Below are 17,528 nucleotides of genomic sequence, written 5' to 3' on the forward strand. Positions count from 1 at the left end.
CAAGCTCCTCAGATAGCAGGAGCGGCAAACTCCCAACCCACAGGCTGGATTTGGTCTGCCAAGTTGCTTCACCTCTGGCGCTATTGGACAGCTCTCATAGAGCCATTGTTAGGAGCACTTACCGTCCAGGAGACAGGAAGTAGGTGCTCCTTCCTGTTTCCAGAGTGCCAGGACCTCCTAGCGATGGTGCTATGATAGAGGGAGAAGAAGTGACCTTGGAAGGTAAGCAGATGGGGCTTTCCTCTTCATTGCAGCGCTGTGATGGTAAGGAAAAATGATCCCTAAAGTGCAGGGGTTGTGATTTTGCTCCTAGCAGGGCTAGGAGAAGAGAAACCTCTTCCAGCATAGTGCTAATCAGCTTAAAAAGGTGCAAAAATATTCACCAACTCTGTCATGCAGCCTAATCTGGTCCCACACTCCTCAGGAGCAATCACACGGGAATACCAGTTAAGTTGATAGTGGGGCTCACAGATGCCAGGGTCTCTAGACCCTTCTCCACACAGAGTGAGATAACAAATAGTTTATTGTTCAGAAAAGCCTAGAAGGACCTTAAGGGATACTTAGTATGCAAGGAGCAAGAGCTGGGAGACTGATCATGGTTCCTTCCCGTCTCGCCTTCCCCAGCAGGATAGAACTGCTGTGCGGGTTTTAAATTCCCATAATCACTTTTTAAAGAATAATCTTTCCACGGTGGTTAGAAGCAGCTTGAGCCATGTAATTAACCTGCAAATTAACTCACAAAGCCTACTGCTCTAAATTATTCCAAAGATGTGCTCCTGTATAACGTACCATATCACACATTTCTTCTTTCAGTTTTAGCAGCAAAGTTATTTTCCCACAGAACACAGACAGGCGAAAAGAAAAGGGAAGTGAGAGAGCTCAGTGGAGAAAAGAAACCACTTCTCTCTCTCTCTGTCTCTGTTTGGCTTTGCACCAAAACCCAGATTCAGATCTTAGGTTGCACCCGGCTAATCGCTGCTGCTGTTTTTCTGTTCTATCTTGCATCAAAGAGTTGAAATATTTGCAAGGATTCAAAGTTTTCTAAAATTTTGAATTCGGTCTTTTAAAGTGCTGGGTGTGGAGTTTGAAACTTGGGCGGCATATACACTAACCTATTCATAGCAGAAAAAGATGGTTTTTCTCAGTCAGGAATTGTTCATGTTCACCCTCAGCACACTGCTCTCAATCAAGATCAGATCCTGATGCTTCTCTTTCGCTTCAGTTCGTTTTCTGCCAAATACTACGTTGTTTGTCTCACTGTCTGCTATTTAATGTAACTCATGACTGTTTCCATAACTTACATTCATTTCAAGGTAAAGCAAACATCAAAACAATATTTTAAAACACCATTCCTTTTTATTGTTTGAGGACTTAAAAGCAACAACAATGATGTTAACAAATACTGTTCCAATTCTTTTGATTGATTTCCATCCCTGACCATGAAAGAATGTGCAAACTGCAACAATTCGGACTTTCTTTCCCGCTTTTGTCAGGGTTCTCTGAGATCCCTAGATTGACTTATGAATCACCCCTCAGGTTGATCCTCTAAGAAATGTGAGGTTGGGAGAGAAATCCATTTTCTTTGGAAGCCGGCATGCTTTCTCAGGACTTGTTATCTTCTACCTGCAACCGAGGAGATGAATCCATTGTGACACCGTCAGCCGAGAACAAGAGAAAGTACACCGGGAACATGAGTTACCCCACAGCAGATGTCAGGCCTAGCTGACTCCCCATTGCTGCCTTGTCCAAGAGTTTTATTTTTAACAGCGGAACCATCCAGAGGAAGTCACTTCCAATGTGTGTGGGGTTCAGAAGCCCAGGAAGCATGAATGACGCTATTCCAAGGTGCATGTAAATCTGTACCCTGAACTCAGTGGATCCTGCTTCTGTTTAAGGCCAGACTATACAATTGCATTTACCTTATGGCGACAACTACCAAATGCTAAGCCTCTGGCAGTGGAATCCTGCTGCTGCTGCTGCTGCTGCTGCTGTATATACGGTAGCTCTGCAGTGGAAAGAACAGTTAATTTTTATAAATGTTGTTTCAAAGAAGGACAGGGATTTGGGGAGTCATATTATGGGTTTTCTTTCCTGAACTGTAGGATACATGCAGACATGTTGTGTCTCCAGCGGATGAGCATAATTTCCATGCCGTTTCTGTGTCACTTCTCAATGCAGAGCTCCTCTTGTAGACATCTCCCAACCAGCCAATCCAGTCTCAACTTCTTTTCCCTGGGGCATCAGTACCGCTGCCTGACATGAAAACACAACATTGGGGGCAATTTATGGAGACAAGATGAGCACGAACTCTCTTTAATCTGGAGGGGGAGGCCTGCCAAGTAATGCACCCCCCCCTTCCACTCTCTACCACCCTCAGTTTGCCCCTCTGCTCTTTTGTTGCTTATTTCTTCTCCCGGGGCAGGAAATGTCATGTTTATTACCGACCAACTTTCCTTTTGACCTCTGCAGCCCTCCCTCTGGTCTCTCAAGGTCATTCTTTTGTTTGCCTTTGTTCCCTCCAAATCTGGGTGTCATCTGCAAGATGGATCGCAGCTGAGGAATGGTAGACAAAGGCTGATCCTCATGGGGGCAGCAAGGGGGGGGAGAATGTTAATTTTAGCCTGCATAACCCTAAATATATCTGAGTTGGGGTAACAAATGATGGCATTGCCAATGCCTGAAGGACAAACTGAAACTTCGGGTGTCGAATAGGGAACTTGTCAAAGCGAAACAAGGAAGGGCAGGAAGCCGTTCAAGCAACGCAGGCTGGTCCATCGCTCAACGGTGAGTCTTTATGGAATTCTATAATGCTGGTCAGAATTGAGAAGACGGGCCAGGACTGACAGAAAGGACAGCTGATGGCCTCTGAATCTCTCGTGATCACCCACCACAGTGTGGCATGAGAAGAAGGGAACTTCCACGCAGCAGATGACTGTGGAGTTGGAGGGATAGTGGTGTAATTCAGTTTTGTTTGCATTTTAATGTGAAGCTACCTAATTCTCACTGCTTGAGACAATATGCAAACTGAAACACCGCTCTCATTCAAAATTTCTGCTTCTCTGAATTTTGCGATGCAGTTCCAGCAACCAATGTGCATGAACAATGCATGTTTGGGGCGGAAGTGAGCATGAAAATGCATACATTAGTGAAAATAACATACAAAAATGGATTACATTAGGGGAACTTGCTTTGCAAAAGACCATTTATTAGTCAAAACAGCATTAAAGTGTCTTTATTAGGAGAAATCTAAAATGCAGATGAATTTTCATTAGAATCTTATCTTTAAAAAAATCATAAATTGCTATGGAAATGTGGAAAAATGAGAAACTGAGGGCCTGAAATCGACACATTTGCCCACCTCTAGTGCTCTTAAGCAAAATGCTGCCTCTGTTTATTTCCTCATTTAATCCAGATTTACAATTTCTGCAGAAAATCTGATTAAAAATGAAGAAAAAAACCAGGAAGGGGGGAAAAAGGTAAATCATGATTCATTTGTTAGAGTGGACAGGATATGGAATATCATTTTGATGATGTTGTGTAGATGCTGCAAAAGCATGCTCAGGTCTTTTTAAGTTGGACCAGACCTTTAGTGTCTGGGATTGATTGATCTAATGGGAGGATGGGATATTTGAATATCTTATAACAGGAGAATAGGGGTAATCCCTTTGACTTTCCAAGATGGAAGGATGCAGCTAACTTAGCTTGGACTGGTGGTGAACATGACTAGGGACAGACAAGCATGGAGTCCTGGCAAACTGTTTCACCCACATTCCTCATTGAGCTTAAAGTACTAGCAAAAATAATACAGGACTCCTGGCAAAACCACCTGTAATCCACCTGCAATCTTTGGCTGGGTTCTGCTTTCTTTTCATGGCCAGTCCCCTTCCTTCTTTCACAGCTGTTGCAGGAGACTGAATGCTCTGCCGTGAAGTTTGACACCTCTGCATCCTGGGCTGCCTACAGATTGAACGTTCAATGAGAATTTAATTGCCACTGACACTACCCAACCAAGGGGGATGCTTGTTAAGCGTATAAGGCTTCAGATCCTTGTAGCAGTAGTAGAACAAACGACAAAGCAAAATAGGAGCTAAAAAAGGTCAATACTTTTGGTCGTGAGTAGTGCATAAAGGTGATATATATGCCAGTATGGGCCTTTGGGCATAGCTGATCCCTGGACCCCCTATGCACTCCTTGTGCAACTAAGCCAGGCCCACATTGGCCCCTGCCTGACTTCATGCATTGGTCTTTAACTTGCCAGGAGCAAACAGCTCTGATTGAGCTTTAAAAAGCAGGTTTTCATGGGGAAAGCTCTGGGGCAAACAAGGGAGGTGGTCAGACACAGATCTTTAAAGCATGGATCATGCCTGGAGGAAGGGTATGTGTAGATAAGCCCTGAACTATACCAGGACCCCAAAGTCACAGTTCACACCCTGTGAACATATACAGTAGTACCTTGGTTCTTGAATTTAATCCGTTCCAGGAGTCTGTTTGACTCCCAAAACCATTCAAAAACCAAGGAATAGCTTCCAATTGGCTGCAGGAGCTTCCTCCACCCAATCGGAAGCCACGGAAGCCACGTCGGATGTTCGGCTTACGAAAAACGTTCACAAACCGGAACACTTACTTCCGGGTTTGTGGTGTTTGGGAGCCAGTTAGTTTGACAACTAAGCCATTCGAGAACCAAGGTACCACTGTATGTGAAATTAAGATTTTTGGCCCCAATATGCATCACTTTACACAAGGATTTTAATGGAAACCCAGGGATTCTATAGGGAATAGGTTGAGCTCATCTGATCACTCCTTGCATTCAGGGAACATCTTGGTTCAGCTGTTCTATCAGAGAACCTTTCCTGTGAGTGAGTACTCCTATATCTTGCCTTCCGCTATCATTGGCTATGTGTGTCTGGATAAATTGTGCACTTCTTCCCCACTTCTGCCTTTATTTTCCTTATAATAAGGGGATATCTTTTTATATCAAAGCTGAAATCCACAGCAGCACATTAGTACAGGAAACTTATCATGCACGTTCTTGTGAATTGATCGCTCCTTTGGACCAATTTAGGTTTTATTAGTTACCATGGTGTGTTAGGTTGTTATAAATACCTAAGGCAGGCAATTATTTCCTGAAGGGTGTAATAACATACTTGCCATTTCAGGAGTACCCCAAGCCCCCTAAGGCACCAAGCTTATAAAGCAGGGTAGCAAGCACAATAATTTCTTTTATCTCTTTAACAGGCAGGGAACTAAAGCTCAAAGTTGAACAAATGCACCCAAGGCCAAAGGGTGATTTTCTGGAAGAATGAGGATTACAACAACATGAGAGTTATCCTGCCTACTATCAGTTCAATAGACACTGGCGCCTCTAGGGCCAGCCCAACCATGGGGCAAATGGAGCATTTGTTGTCTTGGCTTTCAGTCCTGAAGTAGGGATGTAACAAGCAGCCTCTATATTATTGCATGCCACCCCAATCTCTGAGTGGTGCAAGATTTCAGAGGTTCCAGTTGCTTCCACAGGGTCCATGTTTCCTTTTGAAAATGAGGCACAGCGGAGACTGTGGTGTCTTTATATGTGATTTATTAACACATTCAGTTGTACCTTGGAACCCGAACGCCTTGCAAGTCGAATGTTTTGGCTCCCAAACACCGCAAACCCAGAAGTGAGTGTTCCAGTTTGCAAATGTTCTTTTGGAACCCGAACGTCCAACACAGCTTCCGATTGGCTGCAGGAACTTCCTGAAGCCAATTGGAAGCCACACCTTGGTTTCCGAACGTTTTGGAAATCACATGGACTTCTGCAACAGATTCCATTTGACTTCTGAGGTACCACTGTATATGCAACCTGAGCCTATGATGAAGGGGTTCTCAGAATTAATACCCCCAAAGAGTATTGTTTCTCCCATAACAACAGCCTTGGATTCAAGCAGAAATCAGCCATGGCTCCCTTTCTTCCTTTCCAGGCTGCAGCTTTTCTCTCTTGGTCACATTACAGCAAACTATCCCCTCAAATTCAGGCTTTGTCCTTCTAGGACTACCTGAGAGCTGGAGGAGGGGTCCCATCCATTTTTTCTTCTGGCACAGAACCCCCTTTCCTTTTTTCCCTTTAATTGCCCATCACCCAGGCAGCTACCTCCTCAGGAACCTAGTCTGGCTTGATTAGCTTGCTAGGATTGTGTCTGGCACCCACAAACTCATGACACTATAATGTTACCATGGCTGGGCATGGAAAGAAAGTCAGAAGCTTTTTTGGGGGACCCACCCGGGAAGAATGGCAGATGAAGGTGATGGACTATATGGAACTGGCGGAAATGACTGGCAGAATCCGAGACCAGGGAGAAGAGTCGGTGGAAGAAGACTGGAAAAAGTTTAAAGACTATTTACAGAAATACTGTAAAATTAATGAATGTTAGAAAAATGTTGGAATGAAGTTATATGGCTTTAGTAGAAATGTTATAAGGAACTAAGTATAAATAGATTAATAGAGTATTAAAGGAAAAAATAAGGTTAGAATGTGTCAAGATAATTATAGAATAGAAAACAGGAAGATGGAAAGGAATTGCTGAAACAATTAACAGAAGTGGAATACAAAAAGGGAGGTGTGAGGAGGTCGTTGAAATAAGTGAATGAAAGATAAGATATTGAAATTGTTTGATGTGTTTTAAACGGTTTTGTTTTGTTTTGTTAGTTTAATGTGTTAGTGTTATGTAGTGTCTTTGTATTGTATTGTATTGTCTTTTTTGTGTTTAAATTGTTGGAAAAGAAATAAATATTATTATTTTTTTTAAAAGAGAAGCTTTTTTTGGGGGGTGGGGGGAGACGGCTGCACAGCAGGGGCACAGAACTGGACTTGGACATATCCATAGCCACAGCAAAAATCAAAAGGGCACATGGATCCTTTTTAACACCAACAACAGAGATGTGACATGGAGCAAAGAGAATGAAATGACAGCAGAATCTGGTGCCCCAAACAATTGTTTCCTGTTGACTTATGGTAGCTTCTTTGTGCTGATACACCTTCCAAGATGTTCCTGTGCTTACTGCCAACCTAACTCATTTCTCATTCCAATGGAAGCTACTTAGTTTAAGAAGGTAAGAAGAGTCCGGGCAGATCAGTCCAAAGGCTCAGCAAGCCTAGAATATTGTAGTCAAACGAGGGCTACAGTTTCCCCATCCCTGACCTAGACTAATGTCATAAGAAGAGGCTGCCGGGTCAAGCCAATGGCTCATCTAGTTCAGCCTCCTCTTCTCGCAGTGGCCAGCCAGCCCAACCATGAGGCAAGGCAAGGCAACCGCCTCAGGTGGCAGGAACCACAGGAGCAGCAGAACTGGCCTCTAGGGAATGTGCCTCACTCACGCCACCTCTGCTGCCATAGTAGCAGTGTGGCTGTGGCATGCTCTTTGGAGGCCGGATCTGCTGTCTCCTCAGCAGCCCCGTCAATGCTGCCTTTACAGCGGCCTCTTGGTGAATAGGAGGAGCTGCTGGTTTCCTCCCACCCTTGTCCCCAGTGTAGATCTTTATTCCACCCTTGTTCTTGATGTACACCTTTATTCACCCCTTCTTCCCTGGCTGGAGTGTCTGTGTGCACCATTTTGTGCTTCACCACAGATGCCAAAAGGTATTGGGCCAACCCTGGCCATAGTCCCCGAAGTTGCCGAGACAATATTATATGGTCTGGCACAAAGGATTGCTCGGAAGACACACTTTGTCTTGCCCCCTATAAAGCCAATACTTTATGGATGGGGCACCTAAGGAAAAGGGATAGAGTGGCTCCGACTTTCTCATTGGCTGCTGTGACCCCGCTGCTGTTACTAAGCAACCGGATGTCTCTTCTAAGTGAGCTGTCATAGCCAGTTAGGTGCAGGCGGAAAGCCAGAGTTTCTTGAGGGGGGCTTTTTTCTACTTGCCATTTTGGATCTTGAGTCTGCTCCTTGTTTGGACAAGAACTTGGGCAGGCAGGCCGGAGAGAATTAAGGAGGAGAGGCTGAAGGAGCCAAGGCAGAGCTGCCGCCTGGCTCCCTAAGAAATCCTCCCAGAGGGCGTGGGGCTTCTTTCCAAGCCACTGGAGACCATTTACGACATCGCCTCTGGCAGGAGGGGCCTGCGCACAGAGCCTGTGTGCATATAAGCCACAGACCCAGTCCATAAGCATGTGGAAGGGCATGAGGGTGGAATCAAGGAAGGAAGGAAGGAAGGAAGGAAGGAAGGAAGGAAGGAAGGAAGGAAAGCTCCTGCTCATTAATATATATAAGGGTCAAACTACACATTATGTTAATCATGTCACGAGTCTTTCTGATTTAACACAATAGGTGCAGAATCTCCAGTTTTCATCAGGACAATATTGTGCCAAGGAGAGGTTTAACTCTTCCCATCCCAGCTGCCATCCTGGTGAAAATCCCCCCTCCCCTAGTGTGGCAATTAGCCTTACTGGGGAAGTCTTGCATGGACTGCTAGCAATGGCTGCTAGCCATGATGGCTATGTTGTATAGTCAGAAGCACTTTCTATATCTGTTGGAAGCCACCCAGTGTGGCTGGGGCAACCTAGTCAGATGGGCAGGGTAGAAATAAAACAACAACAACAACAGCAGCAGCAACAACAATGGTACCTAGCAGACTTCACAATAAAACAGCTGGAAAGGCATCAATGCCTGTTCACTAATGTTCAGAGCATAAGAAATCAGCAAGGTGAGCTTGAACTTCTAACATGGGAAGTAAATATGTCTCCTGTGATTGGAATGTAACAAGTGAAGGATGTAAGTTGTTCAAAAAGAATGATGCAAGAGGAAGTGAAGGGGAGAGGCATTCTGTGTCAAAGATGTGCACACTTGCACGGAAATTCAAGAGAATGGATGGCGTAGCCCCATGGAGAACATCTAGGGGAAATATAGTGACAGAAATAAAAACTGTAGTGGCTGGAGTCTACTGTTGATCACCATCACTAGGAAAGGCTGTAGATGATGCTTTCCTGAAACAAACTGCAGTTGCTTCAGGGAAGCAAGAATTTGTAATAATGGAACTTCAGTTGGACTACCTGGTCTACAAGAACCCTTCTCTTTCTACAGGTCTGTGGTTATGCCTTTCTTATCAGTGATTCCCCTTCAGCTGATCATGCCATGCCAGTAGATATGAACAACTATGCATGGGTGTCTTCTTAACCTCTGAAAATTCCAAATAATCCTGCAGAACCAGGGGAGGAGGGCAATTGTGGCCAGATGTTTCTGCATTCAAACTCCCAACAGCCCAGGAAAAATGCCCCTTAGCCAGTGGTTAAGGGATAGCAGCATCCATAGGGCCACAGCTTCCCCATCCCTGCTGAAGAAGGACCCACAGTTTATCAACCCCAGCCTGTCTTCCAGTGTGTCATCCTTTGCCTCACGGCTTCCAGAGTTGATGCAAGATGATGTGCTGCCCAAGCCAGGTTGCTCTGCAACCCTCTGTGCCACAGCATCCATATTTTGCTGCTGCATATGCAGTGATGGCACTGGCAGTCCCCTCACCTGTCCCCTCTTCTCTGCACTACTAACTTGAAACTGATTTTAAATGAGAGTTTCTAGCTATTGCAGAAGAGTGGCAGTGGTATGGGCACTCTTCTAGACCCCCTTGTCCAGAATGCCTTGCTTTGAAGAAGGACCCATTTCTTCCGTGTGAGAAATGGGGCAGTTGCTCTGGAGAGCCCTGCCAGAGCTGGGTGGGTGACATTGGCACTTGGGTGGGTGAGCTGATCTATTGCAGGGGGTGCCATTCTGCTGCCCCCGCCTCCCCCTCTAGAGGCCGTTGCCTCAGTTTGTTTTAATGTATGCACCAACCCACGTTGCACCACATCATAAAAGGTGGCCACTATACTCAGGTTAATATGCTGGATACCTGGTTCATACGTGTCCTCTCCCTCATTTGTTCTTTTTTACAGCTGTGGATTTGGAGCATAAAGAATGAATTTGCAGCAGCCTCACTGCAGCCTGAATTATTCTCTCCTACCAATTTCCCTCCCATCTTCCCACTCCACTGTTGCTGTTATTCTTTTGTACTTTTTCTAAGAACAATGCAAAATCGATTGTGATGCCCTCATTCTCCTTTCCAAGTTCACACACAAATCCTGGCAGCCTCCTACTCCATGCCTTGTTACTGAAAGCAAGGCTTTGCCCAAGGCATTGATTGGTGCTTAAAATAACTTCAGGGATTCGAGAGCATCCATTCAATGGCTGCTAGTAAACACTGGAGCCAGCAGGAGCAGGCCATCCCCTTGCTGCCAGTATGAAGGACACTGACTGCTATCTCCTACTTAAAGTGGGTTTTGCCTTTTCATACAGCAGGATTTTGTGCCATAAACATATGCAAATGATATTCATTTACTGCATAGGGTGCCGCGTTGCCCTTCAAGGTAGGGCTTTTGTTCCAAGAACTTCACATGTTTCCTGCACGAGTGTAATAAAGTGTAAATGCTGGTTAGAATATCATTTCATAAGTCCTACGAGCTCCTATTGGATAGTACCTGTGACATCACGAGTGATGAGGGTCTCAACTTCTCCCGCCAGTGGCATAGTTAGGTCATTTAGAACAATTTTATTTCAGCACTTTGTTGCCCTAGTGTGACAAATCCACTTTTTTGTAGTTAGGATTGATGGGAAAATGAAAAGCGGTTAACTGAAAGATGTGCAACATCCCACAAGCAAATCAGGAGGAATGCTCTAAGTCATATAACATCACTGCAAACAATTCAGAATGAGTGCTGAATAAGCAGGTTGTCTGGAGGATGCCTGGGTGATTCTTTTAGATCTCCTTTAAGCTACACAAAAGTAATCCAAATAGATTATCCCTGTGAAGCAGCCAATAACAAGACATTCCTTCCTGCAGCAGATTCCTGCTTCAGGTGGAAGGATTTTAATCAGAACTGGGATGCAAAGAGGGCTAGGGGATTCCTTCTGAGTGTTGCAGGGGCATTTCTGATAAGGGCTTCTTGGCACCTGCTGTTTCTTTTGAGATGCATGAAGTGTGATTACGCATTTCTCATATCTTCTCATTTTTGCCCTGGTGTAAATACTAAGGACTCAGCTACATTCGTAAAGCACTTTATATGCATCATGACACTGTGACACCAGATGGCGCTATGGAGTCCCATCTTTCGCCAACGGGATTTCCCTATAGGAAGTTTACAGTGTGTTTAACTGAATCACTTTTTTGATACGTCTAGATTCAGACTAAGTCCCTGCATAATTTTATAAGCCCAACTCCCTTGGCCAAAACTTAAATGGTGTTAATATTGTCAAAGACATGCTTATTTAAACACAAAGGTGTAAAGTGCTCAAACTGAAAAGGATCAAACACACTTTGAGAATATCTCAGCTTCTGGCCCTTCTGTTCCAGACAAATTAATTTCTATAATTTATAAAATACTAATTGATATTTCTTTTCTTAATTTTTTTTTAAATTTTATAACAATTAATGATACAAATCTCATTCTCCATGTTATTTACAATTATTCTCCCTCCCCTCCTCTGGACTTCCCTCAACTCCCCCTCTGCTGAATTATTTAGTTTTATTTATCGTATCCTGCTTTTTCTACAAAAAATAAAATCCCTTATTATTTCTCTAAAATATCTGTTACTCAAATGAAGTTGTGAAAGTTTATTCAAATCCTGCCAGTGAATCCAGTCCATTCTGTTGTTTCTGCAAATAAACTGTAAATGGTTCCCGGACTCTTTCGAAGTCCTTTTTGTCCTTCTCTCATAGTTTGTCTGTTAGCTTAGCCATTTCTACATAGTTCATCAGCTTTTCTTGCCATTGTTCCTTTGATGGTATTTCTTCCATCTTCCAAGACCACTCAGTTCACACACACCAGTTCACATAGTTCAAAATAAACTATGGTTAGTATGCATGAATGCTTTGCTCCTCCCTTGGTTCTGACCAGAGTCTCTCTTTTGTTGTGATATGCAAACCTGGGCTTGTGGGTTGTTTCTTCCCAAACAAATTATGAGCAGGAAACCAAGGTCTGTTCTTTGCTTACGGTTTGTGGTTTTTTGCTAATTGCAGTCAAAATCCAACTGATGGAACATAGGGACATATGAGCAGTGTTTCAAATACACAGCAGCATAAAACGATTTTTTAAAAGTGATTAAAAAGACCGGGTAATAATGCATTATGAACATAAAAAGTAGGATAGCACGTGTCCATCTATGTTATCAAAACAATTCCTTAACTGTTCCTTAACATTAAAAACCATGAGTGTACATCCCTCCTTTTTTGCCTTCTGCAGGGTGCTTCTAGGAGGGTAGGGGGAAATGTCAATTAGGGTGATGGTGGCAAAAGTTTTTATTAGATCATGAGTCCTATGTTCCTCTTTTTAGAAATAACCCTAGTCTGCATGTTCAGGATCACCCCGACTCTTTTTCTGCATCCCCAGGCCCAGTTGTGTTTTTTTAATGTATAAACATAGTAATTGCTGTGCTGAAAGAGACCAAAGGTGTTTACTGCCTAGTGACTTGCCTCCTGGTCTAGCCCAGTATTCTGTCACCCAGGGTAGGGACCTCCAGCCCTGAGACTCCAAGTGTGTCATCCATCGACAAACAGATCAATCTTGCCTGTTCTAAATGAGAAGGGAAAGGGGGGACCATTTTATCATCAACAGCAGCATACATAAAGAGCTGATTTCACTACTCCTGGGCAACAGTCCAAGATGCCTCAGGTGGGAAAGGGTCAGTCCCTTGTCAACAGGACGCACTGACACCAGCCCAGACACACTCCCGCTGCAATCTGCCTGTCGCCTTCGCTCTGCTCAGGAGTCAGGAAACATTTGTGTCACTCTAAAAGGCGCCCCCTTACTCCTGCATCCAGTCTGATTTCTACCACATCCCACAAGGTGACAGACTCTGTTCTCATAGTGCAAAAAAGGAAGACGGGGAAAGGAGGGGGGAGTCAGGAGACGGTTGCAGAACGCACTCACAAAGACAGTGGTGTGCTTCATAAGTGACCCGAAAAAGGAGTGTACTTCAGAACATTTTAGACCAATAAAATCTGTGTATCTTTCACCTCCTTTCCTTTATTCCTCTTTGTGGTGCCTTTTCTCCTTTGTTGTTTTGTATAAGCATAAGCATTTTGTATAAATTATGTACTTTTCCTTCAGGGGTCATTAATTGATTGTTGAATACACGGGGAGGGAATCCCCTTGCTGAATTTCTCTCGCCATGGAATATAGTGTCTTGCCAGAAAGAACAAACATGGGTGGCAATATATTGTACCAATGCTGGAATTTTTATTATTATTATTATTATTATTATTATTATTATTATTAGGAATAAGCCAGTCATTGCACCAATCACAATTTATGGATCTGTAGAACAGCAGCATCTGTTGAACCAGGAAAACCAAAAGGTAGCTGTGATCCAAAGAATTCTGCCATGAATTCTGGCATATTTGTACCTCTGATTGCTTCCATGTTATCTTGGTCCTGAGGACTACTGAACATTTTTGTTCCGCAGGAATTCGGCTCAAAGTTTCCCTTTGCTCCTTTTTTTGTCCTTTGTTCTGTCTTTTTCTTAACATGTATTTCTGGACATCCTGAAGGATGTCCCATTCTTTTTTTCAAAACCATTTATCCCTTCAAGACGTTCCAGTTTTGTGATCCTCCCACCGCCACATGAACCCTTTCTCTTCATTTACTCCAGGCAAAGCAGCCCCCAACACTTAGCTCTTTTCATCTCTCCTCTCCTCTCCAGTCACTCCTAGACAGCCAATTAAGGGACTCTTTCTTCCAGCCTCAATGATCCTATAATTAGTTCTCACTCCTTTGTTCACTGTCTGCTTAAATTCAGCCTTCTCTCCCCCACTCTCTTGGCAGCTGGGACTCTGCTCTCCCAGAACTTTTGCTGTCACTTAGAACAATGCCCCACAGATCTTCCTTCCAATGGGACCCATCCTGGAAAGAGGCACTTTTCACCTTTGATTCTGCCAGACGTGGCTTCTCCTGTCATCACTACAGCAGCACTGTGGTGGGAAAAGAGTCAATGTAATGCAGTGTTCTTCAACCTTGGATTTTGTGAGACTACAGCTCCCATCATCCCTGACCATTGACTAAGCCAACTGGGGATCACGGGAGTTGCAGTTAAACAACACCTAGAAATCCGGGGTTGAAGAACACTGGGGTAGTGGTTACAGTGTTGGATTGGGACCAGAGACCAGGAATAAAATCCCCACTCAGTCCTGAGGCTCACTGGGTGACTTTGGACCAGTCATGGAACAGTTTGCATTTAAAGGTGAAGTTGCTGAATTTCCACTTTCCGAAACGTTACCTGAACCAAAACACAGCCCTGCTTTGAAATTCACACTTCCTTGAATTTTGCAGTGCAGTTTTCCAGCCCAGAAACGTGTAAAAAAATGCATATACTAGGATAAAATGTGTATATTTGATGCATTTATTGGCAAACATAACATATGAAAATTATTATTTTAGGGGAAATTTCATTTGCAAAAATGAGTATTAGGGAAATTGCAAAGAAAATGTGCATATTAGGAGAAATTTGCACTGAAACAGTTCTTGAGGACTTAGCTCCCCACCCTGCAAAAAAAAATAAAACCCTGATGTGGATATGTGGAGAATCAAACCTAAGAGGGGGGAAATGAGGAACTGAGAGAAAACAACATTGATATATTCATCAATTCCTAGTCCTGCACTGATCTAAAAAGCCCAGGAGTAGCAAAGCAGCTGTGAGCAAGTTCACGTGGTAAAGGTGTGCGCAAACCAGGCCACTGTCTCTCAGTCTAACCTACCTTGTGGAGTTTTTGTGATGATAAAATACAGAGGTTTATAATGGAGGTTTATAAACAAGACAGGAAAATTGGCTTCCAGGTGGAGAAATCAAAATTAGAAACAGAATTGTTAGAACCCAATGCTAAGAATTTGTCTAGAATGTATAACTTGTTGCTGAAATGGAATACACAAGATGAAACAGTTAAATCAGCTATGATTAAGTGGGCACAGGATATTGGTCATAACATTATGTTTGCTGACTGGGAACAGTTGTGGACCACCGGTTTGAAATTTACGGCATGTAATGCCTTAAAGGAAAATATTATGAAAATGATTTATAGGTGGTACATGACCCCAGTCAAGCTAGCAAAAATCTACCACTTGCCTGATAATAAGTGTTGGAAATGCAAAGAAACTGAAGGTACTTTTTATCACCTTTGGTGGACGTGCCCGAAGATTAAGGCTTTCTGGGAAATGATATATAATGAAATGAAAAAGGTACTTAAATGTACCTTCCCTAAGAAACCAGAGGCCTTTCTCTTGGGCATTGTCGGCCAATTGGTGTCAAAGAAAGATAGAACTTTTTTTATGTACACCACCACAGCAGCAAGAGTACTCATCGCAAAGCATTGGAAGACCCAAGATCTACCCACTCTGGAAGAATGGCAGATGAAGGTGATAGACTATATGGGACTAGCTGAAATGACCGGCAGAATCCGTGATCAGGGGAAAGAGACGGCGGAAGAAGATTGGAAGAAATTCAAAGTTTATCTAAAGAAGTATTGTAAAATCAATGAGTGCTAAAATGTCGAGGTTTTAGGGGGAAAAGGGGATTACAGCTGTAAAATATTAAGTAAAAGAAAAGAATGATAAAATTTGATAAAACTAAGTGTTAGGATTTGCGGAAATAATTTTGGAAATTGGGATGTAGAAAGGGGAGGTATGGGGAAGTCGGCGAAGTAAGGTTTAAGAAAAAGGGATACGAAATTATACATGTTTGTTCGTGTGCTTGTTTGTCTGTACTGTGTATTGTTTGTGTTTATAAAAACTGTGAAAAAACAATAAAAATTTTATATATATATAAAAAGATAAAATACAGAAGAGAAAGGGGAGAACCATGTACACCTTGAGCTTCTTTGGAGAAAGGTGGGATAGGCATGAAATAAATACACAAGAACCTACCTACCGAAATATTACACCAGACAAAATGGACCCTTCTCTGCAATAAATTGCATGAGCTCCATCAGAGTTTGGATATGGCAACTCTACCTGGCTGCTTCTCAACAGTCATTGACTGGGTGTTGTCTCTAACTGACTATCTGTTTGTATCTCTTCTGATGCATAAATGGCTTGTAGGCTTGGGCTGACAGAAAGAGCGACATAGTGGAACTATGAATTGTAAGAAATAAAGGACTGTTAATCATCAACCATGGACCCGATTTGGGTTGGTTAAACAATGACACCGATTTATTGAAAATGTTTCGTTGCAACTGGTAGACTCTTTCAGAAGTCTTCCTTGCTACCAGGTGTAGTAGACCTGCTGGTGGTATTTCTTAAGAGGAATCTTACTTGGGCTGGATCTAGACACATCAAAAAAATGGTTTCAGGAATCCGTGTTGTAAACCTGATAATGGGAAATCACATTGGTGAAAGATGGAACTCCACAGCGCCATCTGGTGCCACAGTGTTTATAACATGTTTAAAATGCTTTTTCTTTACTAAGGTACCTGAGTCCTTGGTCAGGACTGAGAAGCAGGAGATGCGGTGATGGATAAACTGCCAAGTTCAAAGCCCAGGCAAAATATATACCCCCCCCCCCAATAATGGTCACAAGGATGGTTTGACTTTCAGCATAATTTTCACCACAATTCGCATCCTGCACTAACCGTTATGGAGAAATCCAAACATCAAAATAAGATGCAGATCTGTAATTTGGCAAACTGTCCTGAACAGGGAATATTCGTTATGGCATCTTATTACAACAGACTCCCACATCAAATCCTTCTGAGGGCTCCGGAAAGCATGCCAGTTCCTGCTGACTGTCGTACGACGATGCCTACAGTAGAAACTGTGTTCAGCAGCCTTTTCTGACCCAGATGTACTGGGAACATCTGAAATTCCATCCTTTATCTTAATGTTTCCAGACAGGCAATTTCATCCACAGTGTGTTGGATCTCAAAGGCAATGGATTCTCTCCATAAAAGAGGTTTGGTTCAGTCTTTCTTAGGAGGAGGGCAGCTGAGGCTAACAGAGGCTATGGATCTTAGAACACATTCCAGGACAGATACCCAAATCCAGTGCTATGGTTGTCCAACTGAGGCATGAGAGCATTAAGCTCGATTCTTCCCAATGACCTTTCAAAACAGCTTTCTCATTTGCTGTTACTATTTCTAGTTCAATTACAGAACTAATTACATGAAACTGAGCATTAATATAAGATAGCATTTGCTCAATGCCTTTCACCTAAAGAAGAAATTTCCTCATAATTTCCCTGTCAATAAGCAGTGTGTAGATAACCTCTCCTAAGAGTGATTTTCTTCTCCAATGGCCAAATTTGCTGAAGGAGATTCATTTGTATTATCCAACAGATCTGAACCCTTGCCTGTTCAGTTTGCAGTTCTAAGAGAGAATCAAATTAGGATAACGCTGGATCAATGAGCCAATTACCCTCTCTATCTGACGGAACCATTTCCGAGGAGGATTTGAATTAAATGTTTGTTTAATAGTAGAAAGAAATCCTTTTCACCTGAACCTTCAGTTCTTACCCTTCCTTTTCTCTTAATGAGAACAGTT

This window comes from Podarcis bocagei (genome assembly GCF_964188305.1).
Source record: "Podarcis bocagei genome assembly, chromosome: 10".
NCBI lineage: Eukaryota > Metazoa > Chordata > Lepidosauria > Squamata > Lacertidae > Podarcis > Podarcis bocagei.